The sequence below is a fragment of the Peromyscus eremicus genome, chromosome 6 (genome assembly GCF_949786415.1).
Source record: "Peromyscus eremicus chromosome 6, PerEre_H2_v1, whole genome shotgun sequence".
In the NCBI taxonomy this organism is placed as follows: Eukaryota; Metazoa; Chordata; class Mammalia; order Rodentia; family Cricetidae; genus Peromyscus; species Peromyscus eremicus.
This window is the reverse complement of record NC_081421.1, coordinates 60,374,959-60,397,056: the sequence shown is the minus strand read 5'-3', so window position 1 is coordinate 60,397,056 and position 22,098 is coordinate 60,374,959. Positions and strand designations below refer to the sequence as shown.

General features: G+C 41.3%; 1 non-coding gene across 1 annotated transcript; it reads right to left on the bottom strand.

The window, feature by feature from the left end:
• Window positions 1-17,104: 17,104 nt before the first annotated feature.
• Window positions 17,105-17,216, bottom strand: LOC131913900 (U6 spliceosomal RNA). The gene has a single exon (XR_009379977.1). It is a non-coding gene; the product is annotated as a U6 spliceosomal RNA (small nuclear RNA).
• Window positions 17,217-22,098: the final 4,882 nt, after the last annotated feature.

Below are 22,098 nucleotides of genomic sequence, written 5' to 3'. Positions count from 1 at the left end.
CTCCAGAAACCCTGCCTTATCCTGACGCCAAAGCTGACCAATGACCTGCTTACAAGTGAGCCTAGCCACTGCCCAGACAGCAACACTCTCTGCAAGGGTCAATTCCTTACTGACGTGGTGGAGGACCTGCCACTGACCACTCAGGAACGGGCACTCGAAGCAAGTTTGGACCCATTATTTGAGTGACGAACCTGAATGGAAAATTTGGTGGGAAATCTTTCTGTGTTTGACTACTACGTCCTCCTTGTTTGAGGAGCCACCCGTGACTTGCCCTTGGTCTGAGCTGCATCTCTACTCAATCTCAACCAATGAAAGCTTTGCCTGTACCTCTCTGGGTTCAGGCGTCTTTCTTCTGTCTACAAACCTAAGAACTTGGCCCCATAGCAGGAAAGTAGCCATAACGGTATCTAAATGAAAGAAGGTGACTATGTTCCTATAAAACTTTATGAACATGATACAGTATTCTTTTGACTTTTGCCCTCCAGTAATTCTGAAGTGTAAAAATCATTTTTAGTTCGAGTATCACAAAAACATTTGACAGAACAGATTTAGCTCATTGGCCAGAGTTGATAAACCCCAATCCAGTAAATAAACAGTTTACTCAGAAGTTGTAAAAGAAACAGTTCTACTTATAATCAGAAAAGACTCCTGCAATTATAATTGCTTTTGCATTATAAATGATTACGAACATGCAAGAAGATAAAAAAATACCTGATTTAGAAAACTGAGTACAGCCCGGTGGTGGTGGTGGCGCAAGCCTTTAATCCCAGCACTCGGGAGGCAGAGCCAGGCGGATCTTTGTGAGTTCGAGGCCAGCCTGGTCTACAGAGCAAGATCCAGGAAAGGCACAAAGCTACACAGAGAAACCCTATCTCGAAAAACAAAAAAAAGAAAAAGAAAAAAGAAAACTGAGTACATATAATCCCAGGATGACTCCTGCCTAAATTTGTCCACTGGAGACCTCTTCCTCATTCAGCTGAGGCCAGTTTATTCTTCAGTAAAATACTGTCAGCCTGGGGTTGATAGTTACACAATCCCAGGAGCGTTCAGAAGGAAAGACACACCCTAGAATTGTGTAGCACTTTGGGACTAGGCAGATTGTGTTCCAGGCACTTGGGAAACTCTGATGATAAAACAGTGAACAGAGGGGTTCTCACATTGTGGTGTAATATCACAGAGCCCTGACAGGGTTATAGCTGGGCGTGGCACCTGCCTGTAAACCCAGGGTTCAGTAGTCTAAGGAGGGACAACCTGAGTTTGAGGACAGCCTGGCCTGCAGAGCAAGAGCCTATCTGGGGTTGAGGGAGTAAACTGTGTTTGACAAGCTCTATTTTGAAAAGAGAACAGAAGTTGGGGAGCAGAGACAGACCCATCTTAGAGGGATTTGTGACTCACAGAAAATAATAATAACTCTGACTTAACTGTGAGGACCAAGGGAACCAATGAAAAATTTTAAGGAGGGTAATGGCTTAACCAGAGTTAGAGATGGGATCTGACTGAATGCAGGGAGCTCTACTAGAAGACTACAGAGTATAATCAGGGGCTCATAATCTGGAGGCTGGGGTAGGTTGAACTGAGACCCAGAAAAAATACACATTTATTTTTTACTCGTATCTGACTGAAATTTAAGATGTCATGTAATTGTGAGTGCAATAAATAAATCCCAATATTAACAATATCCGGGCTTAAAATATACCTAGTGGTAGACTGCTTGCTTAGTATGCATAAAGTGGGTTAGAGAACGAAGAAGAGGGAAAAAAGATCCTCATTGTGGCAAAACATAAACAGAATAAAATAAGAGTCCCAGAATAGTGGCACATTCTTATCATCTCAACCCTTCAGGAGGCAAGAGACAGAAGGGTACACAATTCCACACCGGCCTGTGCTACATAGCCAGACTACCTGAAAAATAAAATAAACAATATGACTTTACAATCATTAGAAATCAAAATATTCAGTGTATTCCAGTTATTAGAGATATTTTAAAAAACACTATCCTTATTGCTATTGTGAAATTATGGTAGCTATTTTTAAAGCTTTTTGTTTTGTTTTGTTTTGTTTTGTTTTTTTAGTATTTTGTCTGCACGTATGTATTCATACCACAGGCATGCCTGGTGACCATGGAGGCCAAAAGAGGGCATCTGATTCTGGGACTAGAGTTCCAGACAGTTGTGAGCCACCTTGTGGGCACTAGGAATTAAACCCAGGTCCTCTTCAAGAGCAAAAGTGCTCTTAACCACTGGCCCAACTCTCCAGCCCCAGAAATGACAGTAGTTATTACACCTACTGCTAGACCTTATTATTGATGAGTAGATAAATGTATGCACGTATACATTGCACTTGTGTTTTAAATATTCTGATAACTGCTGCTATAACTGCTTCCCTACTTTATTCATTTAAAAGCATTATTCTAAGTCAGCTTCATGGGCTTTAGCAAGTGGACCAGAGTGGTCTCAAAAAAAATCTCTTCTCAACCTGTGGTTTGGTATTCATGGCTTCTCTAAAGCAGTGGATCCCAGCTGCAGCACTAATTCTCCTCTACACCTTACCTCAGGATTACCTATCCCCTATCACTTCCCCAGGCTATCCCCCCACTCCTGTAGAATCCAGGCCCTGGAATGCTAGAAAAACACTCCACCCTTGGACTACAACCCCAACAGCAAGTGTCCTTTTTCTGTATTCCCACGGCAGCCTACTTTTACCCCAAACATAGTACTTACCTCGTGGATCCAACATCCCACAATTTAGCATTAGAGGTTTTAAATGTCACAAGTAGTCCTGAAACTCCAGGACATGTAGTAATTTGCCAGTCCACTGAGGCATGAAATAGGATTGCTACTTCGCGGATTGGAGTCAGTGAGCCGGTTAGAAGCCTGACTACCCAGGATCCACATTGCTACATGATATTTTTTCATGCTGGTAACAAAGCTAACAAATTTGTATATGAACCCCATTTTACAGATGAAGAATTGATGAAATTATAAATTGGGGGAGAATTGAAGGACCTAGAGATTTTAATTGACTGCTATATTACTTGTGACCCAACCATTACAGAGGTAAAGGCTATCTTTAATCTTAGAACCCCAGGGCCCACACCGGGCCTGACGGTAGGTAGGTAGGTGCTAAGTAAATCATTTCCTGGTTAATGAGAGGAAGTGTGTTAAGAATTCTACCTTCACTTTCTGAAAAGGAATCTCTTGAGGTCATGGCCTTAAAGTGCTTCTCACTGAACTCCCAGACCCTAGAGCAACACTCAGATCATACAAGTGAAATACTATCTCACTCTGTGGTAATTCTTTTATAAATGCAGAATGGCATTACTTACCCCAGACTAGCCTCAAACTCCATCTTCCTGCCTGAACCCCCCAAATTCTGGGAATACAGATTTGATCCACCATGCCTGGCATTACATCTTAGATTTTCTATGAAGACCTTGGAATAGAAAAATAGTGTACTGAAGTATAAATATAGTCAATTATACACATAATTCACAATTGGTTTCTGTTTTTTAACTTTTCAAATAACTTGACCAATAGCTGCCATGGTTATTATAGGAAGCTTTTGCTTTTATATATTATGAGAGGGGAAATCTGTATTTTCTTATGGTGTTGATCATTATCAAAATATGACTGGAACACATACATAAGTGAAATTCTGTTTAGTTATATTCTCCCTTGTTAAAATAAAGTAAAATAATATTCAGTTCCTTAATTATTCCAGATGAATACTTTATCTCATAGAATGAAAAATTTAAGGCAAAGATCAATATAATCAGAGAATTTTTCCCATTTGTTTTGTATGATTAATGTCTTGCTTTGTAGCCCTAACAAGTCTGGAACTGACTGTGTAAACCTGATTGGCCTAGAACTCATGATGATCTGGTAATCCTCCTGCATCAGCCTCCCAAGTACTAAAATCACAGGCACAAATCACCATTCCCAGTCTGAGGAAACTTTTTTTTAATATAGCCCTAGCTGGCCTGGAACTCACTCTGTAGACAGGCTGGCCTCAACTCAGAGAGATCCACCTGCCTCTGCCTCCTGAATGCTAAAGGCATTTGCCACTGTGCTCTGCCTTGAAGAAAGTGTTAATAAACATTTACTGCTTTGTTTGTTAGTTTGAGGAGATTGAAGGTAGAGTCTCAGCAGCCCACACTGTCCTCAAGCTCACTACATAGCTGAAGATGACCTTGAACTTCAACCCCCCCATTCCACCTCCCAAGTTCTGGGAGACAGATATGCACCACCACCATGCCCCGTAGGCATTTTCCGTTAGTTCTGTTTAGGATTTTTTTTTTCTTTCATTGCTGAAAATGAAGCCCAGAGTCTCACATATGCTAAGTATCCTATCACTGAGCTGTACCCCTAGCCCCTGGGGTGTGTTTTGGCAGCAGACAGATTTGACTGTAATACAGGATAAAAGAACAAAGAATACCTCTTTATTTAAATGTCTAGAATGTGTAAATGTAAGTGTATCTATCCCAAAACGGAGAAGTATAGAGTGCCTACATAAAATCCAAATGTGACATGTTCATATTTCTTCTAAAAGGCTCTTTGCCCGTTTCCCTGTTTACTTCCATTGGACTAAGCTTGCCGTGTGTGTCTAGATCCACCTTGGAGAGGTATTGCTTTTGCTTCCAAGTGTAGAATTTAGGCAAGTGTCTCAGTTGTTACTTACATGTCACCAAACTCCAGCTTTGTGAAATTAACCACTTTTTACTTTTTGCTTTGATTCTTTTTAATTATGAGTATATGTCTGTTTGTGGATATGTGTGCACCTGAGTGTTGGTGTCCAGAGAAGTTAGAGGTGTTGATTCGATCCCCTGGAGCTAGAGGTACAGAGGGTTGTGAGCCACTTCACATGGGTGCTGGGAACTGAACTCAAGTCCTCTGGAAGAGCAGCACACTCTCTTAACTGTTGAACCTTCTCTCCAGCTCCCACTTTCACTTAAAAAAAATGACTTCTCATGTAGAAATGGATAACAAAGGCATTTGGTATTATGGTAGCTTAAATGAGAATGGCTGCCATAGGCTCATATATTTGTTTTTTTGTTTTGTTTTGTTTTGTTTTTCCATTTTTCTTTATTAAGAAATTTTCTACTCACTCCACATGCTATCCAGAGACCCCCCCTCCTTCCACCCCCAGCCCTCTTTCCCAAGCCACCCCACATCTCCACATCCCCCATATCGAGGTCTCCCATGGGGAGTCAGCAAAGCCCAGCACACTGAGCCTAGGCAGGTCCAAGCCTCTTCCCACTGCACCAAGGCTCTGCGAGGAGTCACACTAGGCTCATACATTTGAATAGTTGGTCACCAGTTGGTAAAACTATTTGGGAAGGATTAGGAGGTGTGGCCTTGTAGGAGGAGGTATGTCACTGGGGGTGGACTTTGAGATTTCAAAAGTCAATGTCATTCAAAGTTAGCTCTCTCTGTCTCATGCTTGTGTGTAGAGACCAGCACCCATGGGGAGGTCTGAGGACAAATTTGTAGAATTGGTTCTCTCCTTCCACTTTTATGTGGGTTCTGAGGACCAAATTCAGGCCATCAGTCTTGCACAGCAATGGCTTCATGCAATAAGCAATCTCACTCAGCCCTTTTTAAAAGATATTTTTGCTTATTTATGTGTGTGTATGTATGTGTTTGTGTAAGTATATGTATACATGTGCATGCCTGTGCAGGCACCTCTTCTCCTGTGGGTAACTTGTGGTCAGGTACTTCCTCGTAAAAGGAAAGATGAACAAGGCCCGCTTAAGTGGCGTTGGGCACAAGCAGTGAAGGCCAATCTGTCCTTGAAGTGACAGTTAGGAAAGAGTTCTATTTATCATCTCATGCATATGTATGACATCATATGCATGTGCTTTTGTGGAATGTATGGCCTGCTCACATGCAGGTTATGCAATATAATAATAACAGTTTTATCAGGCTATCTGTCAATCAGGGTAAAGATCATTCCTACCCATGGGAATGAGCTCCTCACTTTACCTAGACTCATGAAAAGAGCTCGGGGCTCTTGAGTCACATTTGCTCAAGCCTGCTCCTATTCTATGGACTTTACTGCCTGCTTTCACTCTCACTTTTAACAAATCCATACTTTTATTGCTACTACTCTGTGTCACGTCCAATTTGTTGTTTGAAACAAACAGAATCCTAACATCATCACGTCACAGGGCACCCAGAGATCCTCTCCAATAACATCCACAGTTGCTTTTGTCAGTGGCACTGTTGCTGTGATGTACCTGACCATGTTGTTTATAGGCTTTTGAACTGGTTTGAGGAGGAATGTAGAAGAGCTTGGCGCTTCATCCTAGAGAAGCCTTCTAATTCTTTAAGATGAACTTAACAGATCATTCTAGTGGGAACTCAGAGGATCAGCATGATGCCAGCAGAAATGGGGACAGTAAGCTGGGTGGTGGTGGTGCAAGCCTTTAATCCCAGAAATGGAGACAGTAAAGACTGCTTATGAGGTTTAAGAGAGGAACAAGGACTGGGAATTGAACTGGAGGATATTCATATTACATTCTGGCAAAGCATCTGCTTGTGTTCTACATGTGCCCTGAAAATCTGAGTAAGCCTTCTCAGTTTTGAAATAATGGACCAATTATCTTATTGGAAAGAATCTTGAGACAGTATACTATGGTATGGTTATTGCTCACTGCATTTAGTGGGAAAATTCAAAGCAGAAAGCAGAACAGGAATATATAAAACATGTTGAGTTTGTTCAGTAGTGACAATAGTTAAATTTGCTGAACAATGTAGGTTCAGAAAAAGTGGCTGTAATTGCTAGAGATTGATGCTATTAAAGAGAACTGTGCGTTTTGTAATGAGATGGTCAGAAAGGAGCTGAGGACAACTCCCAAAGGCTCCAGTGCACAAAAATAAAAGTTCATTTGAAAAAAAGAGTACCTGCACGCCTTTAATCCCAGCACTTGGGAGGCAGAGGCAGGCAGATTTCAGTGAGTTCAAGGCCAGCATGGTCTACAAAGTAAGTTCCAGGACAGCCAGGACTGTTACACAGAGAAACCCTGTCTCCAAAAACCAAAAAAAAAAAAAAAAGAAAAGAAAAGAAAGAAAGAAAGAACCTGAACAAAGAGAGACTCCAAAGCATCCAGGGCTTGCTAGGAAAGTACTTCCCAGGTGCAGCCAAGCAGATGCTTAGAGGCGATTGTGGTTGTAGTAGAGGTGAGCTAAGATACATCTCAAGTTGGTAACAAGAACATACGTCATCTGTGTGGTGCTAGACACAAGCCCACACAAGGGGCGATAGAGATTTGCACCTATATTCTAAAAATCTACTGAGGCCAAGCAAGCAATGCATGGCAGGGGCAGATTCTCTGAATAGAACTCCTGAGTAGGCTGTGTATGAAGCTGTGAAGGGGGAACCTAAGTTACAGTGGAGACTCCACTATGTCAGAGAGTCCAGGAATGGGGTGTTCACAGGAGAAAGCTGAAGTCTCCAAGAGGAGAAGCCCCAAGAGAGAGGCCACTTGTGCCACAGGAAAGGCAGTCCTGCTGGATTCCAAAACCTCTTGGATCCCAAATGATGCTAGTAGCCAGGCATGGAACTGCAAGGTCTGGTGTTTGCCCTGCTGGGCTTTGGTTTTGCTTTGGTCAAATCTTTAGTTATTGTTCCTCCATTTCTCCCTTTTAAAGCCGAAGCCTCTCTCGCCAGGTGTTCTGTCACAGAGCACCTTCCAACATCCTGCATGTCAGGAGACTTGTTTCGACTGTCTAGGGGCTCACAGCAAAAAGACTGTTGTGAATATCAGGAAGAGACTTCAGAATCTTTGCTGTAAGATAATCCTCTTGCACACTGTAAAGATTTGTCACTTGAACTGGTTTAATAAAATGCTGATTGGCCTGTAGCCTGGCAGGAAGTATAGGCAGCGTGACCAAACTAATAATTCTGGGAAGAGGAAGGGGGGAGTCAGGAGTCGCCAGCCAAATGCAGAGGAAGCAAAATGAGAAAAGGTACCAAGCCACGTGGCTAAACATAGATAAGATTTACAAATTAATTTAAGTGTAAGAACTAGTTAGTAACAAGCCTGAGCTAATGGCCAAACATTTGTAATAATTAATATAAGCTTCTGAGTGGTTATTCAGGAATTGGTGGGCAGGAGAGAACTGTCAGTTTACAACTCTTAAACCATGTTAGAACTCTAAGAAAATCTTCAGGCAGCAGAACCTAGCAGAAATTAGGTCACTGGGGAAATGAAGATATATTGGATCTTGACCACTTCCTCTCTCTTTGCTTCCCAACCATGAGATGAACATATATTTTTTTTTCTTTTTCTTTCCTTTTTTTTTTTTTTTCAAGACAGGGTTTCTCTTGGCAGCTTTCCCTGTCCTGGAACTCTTCAAACTCAGAGATCCACCTGCCTCTGCTTCCTGAGTGCTGGGATTAAAGGCATGTGCTACCAAAATATTTATGGTAAAGTGCAATGATCTGGAGGAAAATATAAACAAGTAGATGAATTCAATATAGGACTTTGATAAGAAAGTCATAAACACAGAAGAAAAATCAGAAAAATGGACAAGAAAGTCAATGACATGGCAGAAAAATTTAGCAATCAAATTGAAATTTTGACCAAAAAAAAAAAAGATATCTAAGAAGTGAAAAACTGATTGAATCAAAGGGAAAAAAAACAATGGCTTAAGCGAGGAGAAGAATGATGCCATGAATAGAGAACAAAGCAGATAAAATACTGCATTCACATACCAATAAGGAAAAATTAACACTAAATTAACAGGAGTACATCATCTAAGAACTCTGGAATACGATCGAGGAATCAGACCCAGAAATCCATAATAAAGATGAAGGAGCTGAAATAAAACTAAAGGCACAAAAATCAAAGCAGAAAATTCCCAGATCTATGGGGAAAATATAGACATTCAAATACAGGAGACATTGAGAATTCTGAATAGATGTGAGCAAAGAATCTCTCTGTAACTTATTATAGTCAAGATGTCAAAAATGCAAAGAAACTATATTAAAAGCTGTAAGGGGAAAAATGTCAAGTCACCTCCAAAGGTAGAGATGTCAGAACAGCATCAGATATCATGTCAGCAACTCTAAAAGCTAAGAAAGCACAAATGACTTATCTCAAGCCCTGAAAGTAATAACTGCCAACCAAGATTGCCAAATCTAGTAAGGCTACATTTTAAATTTTATAGGAAAATAATCACATGTCAATACAAGCACAAAGTAAGGGAATTCATTACCACTGAGCCAGCATTGCAGAATACCGTGTTGGAAGGAGCAATGTGCACAGAAGGACTCTCAGTCACAAGAGAATAGGAAAGAATACATTGATAGGGAAATAGATGGGAGAGCTAGGACTCCACTATGCCAACACAGTCAACCCACAAATCCTTAATATTAATGGAAAAGAAAGTAAAACCAAACAATAATCCAACCAACCAGAAAGACAATCACATTATGGGAATTACTAAACACTTTGTAATAATAACCTTAAAAGTAAGTGGCCTCGATCCACCAATGAAGAGATATAGACTGGTTGACTAGATGTAAAAATGAGATCCTACTCTTTGTTGTCTCTAAGAAACATACCTCACTGGTTTAAAAAAAAATCCACAGACTAAGAGTTAATGGAAAACATTTTATCAAGCAAATAGAAACCCCAAACAAGCTGATACATCTATTCTGATATCTCAGAAGAGACTTGAGCCAAAAAAAAAAAAAAAAAGGAGATGAAAAGACCACTACATGTTTTTTTTGGGTTGTTTTTTGTGTTTTGTTCAAGACAGAGTTTCCCTGTATAATAGCCCTAGCTGTCCTGGAACTTGCTCTATAGACCAGGCTGGCCTTGAACTCACAGAGATCCACCTGCCTCTGCCTCCCAAGTGCTAGGATTAAAGATGTATGCCACCATGCCTGGCTAAGACCACTACATGTTAATAAAGGGAAAATTCATCAAGAAGATTTAGCAATTGTAAATATACCCCTAATTAACGTAGATGCAAAAATGCTCAATAAAATTTTTCCAAGTCAAACTCCAGAACACATTAGGTAATACATACACCCTGACCAAGTAAATTTCACTCCAGGGATGCAAGTTTGGTTCAACATATGCAAATCAATATTCATTTTTATAAATAGATTCGAGGAACAGAGATCACATGAACATCATAATCAATACAGAAACGCCTTCAACATCTCTACCAGATAAAAAGCCTCAAAGAAAAGAGGAATTGAGTTGTTACCTACTAAGCTAAGCATGCTAAAAGCGCTCCTGTCCATCACCGGGCAGTGGTGGTGCACGTCTTTAATCCCAACACTTGGGAGGCAGAGGCAGGTGGATCTCTGTAAGTTCAAGGCCAGCTTGGTCTACAGAGCGAGTTCCAGGACAGGCACCAAAACTACACAGAGAAACCCTGTCTCGAAAAACCACCAACCAACCAACCAAACAAACAAACTTACCCTCTTGACCTTCATATAAGCACACCTAGAAATGTGTCTGCTATCTTTCCTACTTGAACCTTACAGTGTGCTGAAAAATGTCCTTAACTGTTCCTGCTCAGGAATGACCCCAGCCATAACGTATTTTCCTATGTGAGTATGTTTGGGTTTCCTGGATAAAGTCTCCATGCTTCCTTTGTTCAAAGAGGGCATTGTTTTGGAAATAACTCCACACCCCCTTGCCTGCCGCAGGTCTTTCTCCGGCCTTTGATGTCTTGGCCATGCTTGTTTTGGCATTGCGTGTGCCAAGATGCAAACTCAGGAATTGATTCCACAGTAAGCTGAGTGCTGCGTACGGAGGCTGGAGAGACGGCCTTGCAGTCAAGAGCACAGATGCTTTCAGAAGACCCAGGTTCTCAGCACCTCCCTGGCAGCTTACAACCATCTGGAACTCACATTCGAGGATCAGACATCCTCTTTGTTCCTCTATGGGCACCAGACATGAAAGTGGTTCTAGACATACATGTACACATAGATAAAATACACACAAAATAAAATTTAAAATTTTAAGAATGTGGCAGATGAGATTGAGAGAAGCAGTGAGCCAAGTCACAGAAGGCCTCGTGGGCTCTTCTGAGGAGTACAGTGAGAGGTCACTGGAAGGCCTGGTGGGCTCTTCTGAGGGGTACAGTGGGAGGCCACTGGAAGGCCTTGAACAAAAGATAAACATGGTTGTCACCTACAGAATTTAAAAGCATTTTTTTTCCTGGCAGCTGGGCTAAGGATGGACTGACTGAAAAGGGCATCAGACAGAGTCAAATGCTCAGAAGGATCCAAGAAGAGCAAGGTACCATGGCTCACGATACCTCGTGGCTCACCTGTAGTCCCAGCACTTAGGAGGCTGAGAAAGAAGAATTGCCGCAAGTTCAAGGTCAACCTGGGCTACATAGTGAGTTTCAGATCAGCCCAGGTAACAGAACGAGACCCTGTCTCAAAAGTCAGCCAACATACAAAAAAAAAAGGAGGAAGGATACAGACAGGCAAGGAAATCCAAGATGTAATGGTTTTGACCTGGGGGTTTGCGGTGGAGGTGTTAAGAAGTGCTGGAACTCTGAAGAAATGCATTTGGAGTATGGGTTTGAAGCCTAAAATATGAAAGCAAGGGAGAAGAGGCTAAGTTTGAAGTCTCGGGCTTAAGCAGCTGGAAGAATGCATTTGCAGTAACTGAAATGGAAAGGCCACATCCTGTTGTATGAGCCTGTGGGTTTACAAATGGGCTTTATTTCTCAATAGCCTCATTAGTTATCAAAGTACACTGGTTCCCTCGGTGTCATGGTGGGTTTGTTCCAGGAGCCCCTGCAGACACTGGGGATGCTCACATCCTTTATTTAAATGGCATACTGTTACACTGCCTGCATAATTTATTTAATCTCTAGATTAGCTAAATTGCTAGTACCTAGTGTAATACAAATGCTATACCACAGTTGCATATTTAATGCAGATGCAATGTTTTAAACGTTTTCTACTTGAGGTTGCTTGAACCTGGGGTGCGGGCATGGGGGACACTGATAGGTGATTATTTTTAACTATGAGGGAACTTTCCTAGCAAGAGGCTGGTGAAGGAGAGAACCCTCCCAACTGTTCTTCTGAAGTTTGTGGTCTTTGCTCTCGCCCAGCTGCTGAGCTCTTGTAGGCACGTCATGGGTGTTTGAGCACAGTGATCCATGCTGGCTCTGCTGCGGCAGTCCTGGAATTGTGGGAACTGTCTCTTGCTTAGCTGTCTTCCCTACAGAGATTTTCTGCAGTGACTATCCACTGTCCTCCACAGGGAATATTTCACTCTCCTGCTCTAGTTCTACAAATTGTGTAAATCTAAATCTACACACTCCTTTCTTCTCATCTCATCTCTTTTTGTTGTTGTTTGTTTTTGAGACAGGGTTTCTCTATGTAGCCCTGGCTGTCCTGGAACTCACTGTACAGACCAGGCTGGCCTTGAACTCAGAGATCTGCCTGCCCCTACCTCCCAAGGGCTGGGATTAAAGGCATGCACAATAATAATAACAACAACAACAATAATAATAATAATAATAATAATAATAATAATAAAATTAAAAAATAAAAAATAAAACTCCTAGCTTTCATGGCTTTACTCTTATTTTAACCACAGTTACCAGGCCTGCATTTTATTTTGGTATTCTTTAATAGAAATGCATTAGTGTGTGTGTGTGTGTGTGTGTGTGTGTGTGTGTGTGTGTGTAATATGTATATATGCTTGTGTGCATATGCACAGGTACATGCAGAAACCAGGGGTAACACTATGAAACTTTCCCTGTTTGTTTATTTTGAGTCTTGTAAATAGGCTGGCCTTTAACTCACAGAGATCTACCTACCACAGTACCAGTATTAAGGGCATGCACCACCACATTTGCCCCTAGCTTGTTTTGAGACAGGATCTATCACTGAACCCCGAGCTTGACGATTTAGTTTATCTGTCTAGCAAGAAAACCATAGGGAATCTTCCTGTCTCCTCCTCACCAGGGCTGAGACTATAGGCACACACACTCTTGCAGCAGGCTTTTCTTTTATATAAGTGCTGGGAAAATACAATCACATCCTCATGCTTGTGCAGGACCAACTAAACTATTCCTCCAACCTTAGAAATGCATTAATTTCATAAAGTGAGTTTTGTTTGGTTTTTAAGATTACAGAATTCTAGGATGGCAAGATGATCCAATGGGTAAGCACACTCGTTGCTATGCCCGCATTGTTGTTTATTGTTATTTATTATTTCATTTTAGGTGTATGACTGTTTTGCCTGCCTTTATATCTGTACACCATGTGTGTGCCTGATGCCCACAGAGACTAGAAGAAGGCATTGGAACCCCTGGAATTGGAGTTACAGATGTTTGTAAGCTGCTGTGTAGGTGTTAGGCAGCAAACCCAGGACCTCTGGAAGAGCAGCCAGTGCTCTTTACCACTGAGCCATCTCTCCAGCCTCAGGACCCACATGCTAGAAATAGAGAACCAATTCCCACAAGCTGTCCTCCGACTTCCGCACTAATGCGGTCACACACAGACATAAAATGTAATGTGTGTATATATCTGTGAAAAAGAAAGTGAAAGTCAATTTTTTTTTTTTTTTTTTGGTTTTTCGAGACAGGGTTTCTCTGTGTAGCTTTGCGCCTTTCCTGGAACTCACTTGGTAACCCAGGCTGGCCTCGAACTCACAGAGATCCGCCTGGCTCTGCCTCCCGAGTGCTGGGATTAAAGGCGTGCGCCACCACCGCCCGGCTGAAAGTCAATTTTTTTAATCATAAAATTCTGTTTTAACTGTCATGATCTGTTTTCCTTTTTTCCTTTTTGTTTTATCATGCTGTGAATGGAAGCTAGGGTTAAACAAATACTCTACCAGTGAGATATATATCCATCCCTACTTTACATTCTTTTCCATCTTAACAGCAACATGAAATCATATGTTAAAGTGGATGGGACTCTTGAAAGCAGTCTGATTCAATTTACTGTCTTAATTAGTTAAGTTACCCAGCTCATTTTTTTTTGGGGGGGGTGTTTCAAGACAGGGTTTCTCTGTGTAGTTTTGGTGCCTTTCCTGGAACTCACTTTGTAGCCCAGGCTTGCCTCAAACTCACAGAGATCCGCCTGCCTCTGCCTCCCAAGTGCTGGAATTAAAGGTGTACACCACCACCGCCCGGCCCCAGCTCATTTTTAAAACCTTTCCAATATCAGAGACCCTATTTACACAATGTGGTAACCTATTCACTTCACTTTTAAAGAAATCAAATTGCCAGGATGTTCTTTCTTACAACTAATGAAACTTGTCTTTTCTATGGCTTCTACCCACACACCCCTGGAGATACAAAACAGCACAACTGCTTTAATCAAACATCCAGGGATATGTCCCCAAGTAGCCCCAATCTATCTATGTGACATTAAGTCAGGATCATATCCATTCAACCCACTTTTCTGTGGAAAACGAAGGGGTTGGACCAATTAATACATCTTCTAGCTTTTAAATTACAGGTTTTTAATAGTCCTTCAAGATAACCGTGGGTGGAGTCATACAGTTGGTAGAGTGCTCGCCTGCTGTCCCACTTTTATTTCTGTTGTCTTGATCAAATGCCATTACAAAAAGCGACGTAGGGTCTTCCCACATCAATCAAGACGATCCCTCAGAGCCATGCCAACACACAAACCCAATTCCTCATTGAGAATCTCTTCCTAGATGACTCTAGATTGCATTGAGTTCACAATCAAAACTACCAGAGGCTGGAGAGATTGCTCAGTGGTTAAGAACACTTGCTGTGAACACTTGCTGCAGGGGAGTCAAGATCATGATGGGGAAATCTACAGAGACAACCGAACCAATTTCATAGGAACTCACGAACTTTAGACCAACAGCAGTGGAACCTGCATGGGACTGGACTAGACCCTCTGCATATGGGAGACAGCTGGGTCTGTTTGAGGGGCCCCTGGCAGTGTGATCAGGATCTATCCCTGGTGCATGAGCTGGCTTTCTGGATCCCATTACCTATGGTTGGACACCTTGCTCATCCTTGATACAGCAGGGAGGGGCTTGGTCCTTCCTCAACTGAATGTACCAGGCTTTGCTGTCCCCCCATGGGAGGACTTACCCTTTTGGAGGAGGGGATGGGAGGTAGGTCTGGTGGGGGGGAAGCGGGGAGAAGCGGGATGAAGGATGAGAAGGGGATCTATGGTTAGTATATAAAATGAATTAAAAATTTTTTTAATTAAAAAAAAGAACGCTTGCTGCTCTTTTGGAGGACCTGGGTTCGGTTTCTAGCACCACATGACGACTTAGAACTTTCTGTAACTCCAGTTCAGAAAATCTAGTGCTGGCCTTCATGGGCACTGCATGCATATGCTACACAGTCATGCTGGTTTGAACCGTTTCCAACAAGCTGTCCTCTGATCTGCACGTGCACACTAGGCATGCACATATAAATGCTTATACACAAAATAAAAAATATAAAACTGTAAAAAAACGAAAGGCCGTGGGTTCGGTCCTCAGCTCTGGAAAAAAAAAAAAAAGACAAAATAACAAAACTGTAAAAAAATAAATAAATAAAGATTCAGTTCTGGTTTAGAAAATAAACATGGTCAGCAGTCACAGTGGTATGAGTCTGAGGCCTGCTCCAGAGGCTAAAGTAGGAGGAGGCTTCCGGCTGAAGACTGTCCTACTAAACTACAGAGAGAGAGAGAGACAGACAGACAGACAGACAGACAATCAATCCCAGGGCCTCGTGCATGCTACATGAACACTCTATCACTGGGCTGTGCCAAGCCTTAGAGTTTGATTCTATGAATTTCCAACTGTTTTCACTCCCTTTCTTGACCATTCAATCTAAACTAATAGGGAATCGTGGAGAAAGGAAGCATAGGTAATATTAATGGCCACCGGGATCCTGGTGTGTTGTTTACTTGGACATTTTCATTAATCTTTCTTAAAAGAACACATGTTTGCCAGACAGTGGTGGTGCACGCCTTTAATCCCAGCACTCGGGAGGCAGAGGCAAGCAGATCTCTGTGAATTCGAGGCCAGCCTAGTCTACAGAGTGAGTTCCAGGACAGGCTCCAAAGCTACACAGAGAAACCCTGTCTCAGAAAAAAAAAACAAAACAAAACAAAAACAAAAAAGAACAAATGTTATTTTATGTATCATAAATGCATAATCTTTATAAGAAATTCAGGGGCTGGAGAGATGGCTCAGCGGTTAAGAGCACTGACTGCCTTCCAGAGGACCTGCCTTCAATTCCCACATGGCAGCTCACAACTGTCTGTAACTCCAGTTCTAGGGTACCCGACACCCTCACACAGACATACATACACTAATGCACATAAAATAAAATAAATTATTAGGCCGGGCGGTGGTGGCACACGCCTTTAATCCCAGCACTCGGGAGGCAGAGCCAGGCGGATCTCTGTGAGTTCGAGGCCAGCCTGGGCTACCAAGTGAGTTCCAGGAAAAGGCGCAAAGCTACACAGAGAAACCCTGTCTCGAAAAACCAAAAAAAATAAAAATAAAAATAAAATAAAATAAAATAAAATAAATTATTAAAAAAAAAAGAAATTCAAATAGCTGGGTAGTGGTAGCCCACACCTTTAATCCCAGCACTCAGGAGGCAAAGGCAGGCAGACCTCTGAGTTCAAGGCCAGCCTTGTCTACAGAGGGAAATCCAGGACAGCCAGGGAGACACAGAGAAACCCTGCCTCGAAAAGCCAAAACCAAAACCAAAAAAAAAGAAAAAAGAAAAAATATTCCCCAAATGCTTAACTTAGGAAATGAATGTCTAGAAAACCACACTGAGAAGTAATCTCTAAAAACAGTATTCTTGCATAAGCTTCTAAATTTCATTTATTACTGTTGTTATTTTTAAGATGGAGTCATACTCTTTGGTCAGGCTGGTCTTGAACTGAAAATCCTCTCAGTTCAGCCTCCCAAGTTGCTGGGACATTAGGCACATGTTACCATACTGAGCTAAGATCCTAGTTGCATATTTTAATCTATACATTAATTTGAATATAAGCTAAGTAATTAACAAGCACCTGTACTACATATTCATATTATCCAAGATTACATAAATATTAACTGCAAAAACTGTAACTATATTATTCATTCAATACCTACTACTTTCACACACACTGCCTTTATAAAAATGTAGAATGCTTTATGCTTTTGCATGTAATTTTAGTGCAGGGGCCGTGCTAATCTTCTCTATGTCGCTCCAATTTTAGTATAGATGCTCCTGCTTTTTCTGAATCACTCTGTGCACCTCGGTAAGTACACGACCACTGAGCAACCACTCCAGACCTAAAAGGGTCTTTTTCTTATTCTAATGTGTCCATCCCTAGTGTTCAGTGAAGCTTGGAGACTTTTCAGAGATCTATTTCTACTTCTGTGATTCATCATCCATGAGATGCCTATCTACACTTAAGGAATTATGAAAAATTCATAAACAACAAATTTAATAGGAACCCAAAGCTCCTGAAATCTCCTACTTTTTAATCTTTCTGTGAGACAGGCAGAGACTCGCACCTTCTGGACAGCAACTTCTACCTGGGTTCCTTTTTCAGATCTGATGGTTTGGGGAGCAAATTGAAAAGAGCAGATAAAGACGATTTTATTTTTGCATTCCACCCCCAGCCAACAGCAGCAGATGAGCTGTGCCTTAATTGTACCCTTCACCTCAACGATGTTAGAGTTGTCTAGAAGTAGTTATTATTTCAATGTAGAAAACAGTAAGGAAGCATGTAAGCATATATTATGGTGAGATATTTGAAAAAGTAGAATGTGAATTCATATATGGTTTGCCATTGCTGACTATTGTTATTTATGTTTTGTTTTATTTTTTTGAGTCAGGGTCTGTCTCAATATATAGTGAAGGCTGGCTTGGAACTCTCAAGCCTTCTGCCTCAATTTCCCCTGTGCTGGGATTACAAGTGTGCATGACCACATCCAGCTATTGTTATTTTTTTTCTATATACTTCTTCTCTGGATTCTGAAGATATTTCTAGAACCAGTTTTGTTACTATAATAGAATAGAGTAGAAATATAATCGTTGATTTCTTGTTTTAATATTAATTTTATGTGTATGTGTGTGTGCCTGAGTATATGTTCACTACGTGTATGCAGAAACCCACAAAAGTCAGAAGCAGCCTCAGATTCCCTGGAACTGGAGTTACAGGAGGTTGTGAGCCATCCAGTATGGATGCTGGGAACCCAGGCTGTCTGCAAGAGGAGCGAGTGCTCTTAACCACTGAGCAATCTTCCCAGACAATATAATTGATTTCTTAATTGAATTCTAATTATTTACTATATAATTTGTCCTTACGATATACAATATGCAGAATTGAGGGTGTAGCCTATTGGTACAGTACTTGACTGGCATATGAAAGACCATGGGTTCAATTGCTAGCACCACAAAAAAATTACAATGTATACAATGCATTGGGCTGTATTATATGCAGAGGTAACCATTTAGTCAGTTGTCAACATCACAATTATCTAGTTCCAGAACATAGTCTTCAATAGTCCATAAATACTATACCCATTAGGTTCATTCTTCATCCCTTACTCTCCCTCCTTAATACTCCTGGCTAATACTGACAAAATTTTAAGCTCTATATGTTTGCCTATTCTGGACATTTCATAGAAGTGGAATTATATGTGGCCTTTTGCATGCCTGGCTTCTTTCACTTAGCACAGTGTTTCCAAGGTTTACCCATGTGTTGCATGTATCAACACTTCATTCCTTTTTAGGGCATAATTATATTCCACTAAGTGTACACAACACATTTTATCAATTTACCAGTTTATTAGCATTTAGATCACTTCCATTTTTTTTTTGGTTCTGATAATGCTGCTGTGCACATTGGTGTGCATATTTGTATCTTGGCACTGTTTTCAATTTCATGGGATTTCTATGTTATATAAGAACTCTTTATTAAGCCATTTCAGGAAGTGACTTAGGTGATTCCCAGTCTGATTCCCCCAGTGACAGTATGATTTTACAGTTCCACTAGCCATACACTAGGGTTCCAATTTCTCTGCATCTCCAAGGGTTCTAGTGTCTATCATTTTTAATTATAATTATAATCATTCATCCTTGCACATATAAAATAGTGTTATGGCTTCTACTAATTAATACTTCTGAGTATCTTTTTTGTGCTTAGTGGACACACACATCTTTTGGGAAGAAGGGCCTGAATCCTTATTCTTATTAATTCATTTCTGTTTTTGTTTTGTTTTTTTGAGACAGGGTCCTACTATGTAGCTCTGGCTAGCCTGGAATTCACTCTGTAGACCAGGCTAGCCTCAAACTCACAGAGATCCGCCTGCCTCTGCCTTCCAAGTGCTGGAATTAAAGGTGTGTACCACCACACCCAGCTGTATTTAACTTTATAGACCATCCTTGAATTTCTTCCTTTCTGTATTCCCATACACACAAGACAAGGGCTCATGTATCCCAGGCTGACCTCAACATAGTTATGAAGCCAAGGATGAATGACTTCCTGTGTCCACCACCCAAGGGCTGTAGGTGTGTACCATTATGTCCGGTCCCTCTGCTCATTATTTAAAAAGGCTATTGTTAATCATAATATAACCATTTGTCATATATTTGAGTGTAAGTCAGTTATATATGGTTTGTAAATATTCTTTTCCATTCTTCAGATTGTCTTTTCACTTTCTTGGTATCCGTTTGGAGCACAAAATGTTTGTTTTGGGGAGTTGGAGTTGTAAGTCTCTCATTCTTTTCCACAAAAGATTAAAAAACTTCTTTTAATAATAAAACAGCAGCCGGGCGGTGGTGGCGCACGCCTTTAATCCCAGCACTCGGGAGGCAGAGCCAGGCGGATCTCTGTGAGTTCGAGGCCAGCCTGGGCTACCAAGTGAGTTCCAGGAAAGACGCAAAGCTACACAGAGAAACCCTGTCTCGAAAAACCAAAAAAAAAATAAATAAATAAATAAAAAAATAAATAAATAAAAAATAAAACAGCTTTTTTTTTTTTTGAAGGGCTTTCGGAACCAGGCAGTGGTGGCTCATCCTATAACCCCTGTATCTTAGAAGCTGAAGCAGAAGCGTTGCCATGACTTCAAGACAGCCAGGGCTACATAAGGAGCTCTAGGCCATCCTCTAGGTGGCAGACTGAGTCCCTCAGGAGTGAGACATATCTCAAAACAAAGTTATTAGTGGCTGGAGAGACGGCTCAGTGCTTTAGAGCACTGGCTGCTCTTCCAGAGGACCTGGGTTGAATTCCCAGCACCCACCTAGTGGCTCACACTGTAACTCCAGGTCTAGAGAACTTACTGCCCTCTCCTGGCCTCCACAGGCACTGCAGGCATGTGGTGTGCAGACATTCCGGCAGGCACAACACCCATACACATAAAATAAAAAGAAAAGGAAGAAAAACAAATTAATTAAATAAATGAAAAAAAAAAAAAGTCCTAGGGGAACCTGAAAACAGGGAAATGTTTTCTAACTCACACTAAACAGTCTCACAGACTTCTATAGCACATAGGAAAGTAATTTAGGAGTACATTCCAAGAAAAATAAGAAAAAAAAATTGATAAGTAATTAAAAGGCAAAGTATTTAATGGGTAGAAAATTAAATTTCATAGAGTTGCTATGTAAGAATAAAGAGGCTGTAAAATATTTGACTTCTACTCATACCTGTAAGTGTATATAAAGTGAGAGGCTGAAACGTGAAACACAGCTGAAGGAAAATCTGCCCCGCTGAGCTGAGAGGGACTGAGAGGAACCCAGGGTTGATTACTTGGGTTAATGGGCTGGCGGCCAGAAATGACAAATGGCTACGTTAAAGAAGTTATTCCCTTTATATGTTGAATGATTGCCAGGGATGTTTTAAATAATAAGTGTGGCTCTTGAAATAAGGCTTTCTGATTAACTCCCCATCCCTCTTTGAAATCTTTGGTAGTTAAAACTGACTTCAATATACCTCTGGAACTTTTTAGAGAAGTTCATGGGAGTGCACAGAGTTAACAGTTTATAAATTTTCTTCATTTTCACAGAGGAAAACAGGCACAGAAACTGGGTACCTCTATTGTGGTCATCCTGATGAAAATCTCCTGGGTTCTCTGGGCTATTCATTTCCTCCTTGTAAATACACCCCACCACACCTACAGGAACACGAAGATGCTTAAAGGAGAAATGGTTCCTGGTGGGCAGGCAGGGCTGAAATTTGAGAGCACTGGAAGGGAAGTTTGGGTCAGTAAGACAAGCAAGAAGAGAAATATGGGGTCAGAAATCTACTCAAGCAGTCTTCTTTAAAGAATTCGGAATTTAAGCAGAGTTAAATAGCCTGCTTCAGCCTCAGGACCCCACACACGCTACGCCAGCTCTGTCGCTCAGCGACACCCTCTAACCACCTGGGAATTTTAATGTGCTTAAGGAAAGAATTACATTCTCAAACCTCACCTGGGTCTGCAGTGTGGGTTGTAAAAAGATGGCAACAAGAGCTTTTGACATTAACGGATCCTAACAAGGTGCTGGGGACTGGACACCTTGTAGAGTACTTGTAAACTTGGAGCTGTGCGTATTTTTCAGAGTCTTCTAACTGTACTGGATGAGTTGAAGAAAATATTTTACCAGCATCTAGGGAAAGCAGTGTGCTGGGTGGATACTCTCCATCACTGTGACAGAATCCCTGAGAAAATAATATAAGAGGGAGACATGTTTATTTTGGCTCACAGGCTCAGAGGTCTCGGTCTGTGACCAGCCCGGCTCTACTACTTGTAAGCTTGTAGCAAGGCAAAATGTCATGTTGGACAGTCATGTTGGGAAAAGGATGCTAAGCACACAGTGGACAGGAAGTAGGATATCACCTCATTACCTTCCTCTACTTCCTCTAAGTAGGTGCTACTTCCTAACTTCCTCCAACTCATTAGCCCCTTTAGGACCCGTAACTTCTCATCAGCACGACCAGCTGTGAACCAAGGCTTCAAAAGTCTTGGGTGGGGACATTTCAGATTCAAGCCATAGCAACTAGTTACCAAAGACACGAACACGTAATAATAGATCAGTGAGAGTGCTTTGGTTGTGAACACTTAATAAAACCCATTCCCATGAATCATGTTCACAGACAATAAGGACATTTACTATGTTGTAAGACAAGGAAGTTCAGGGC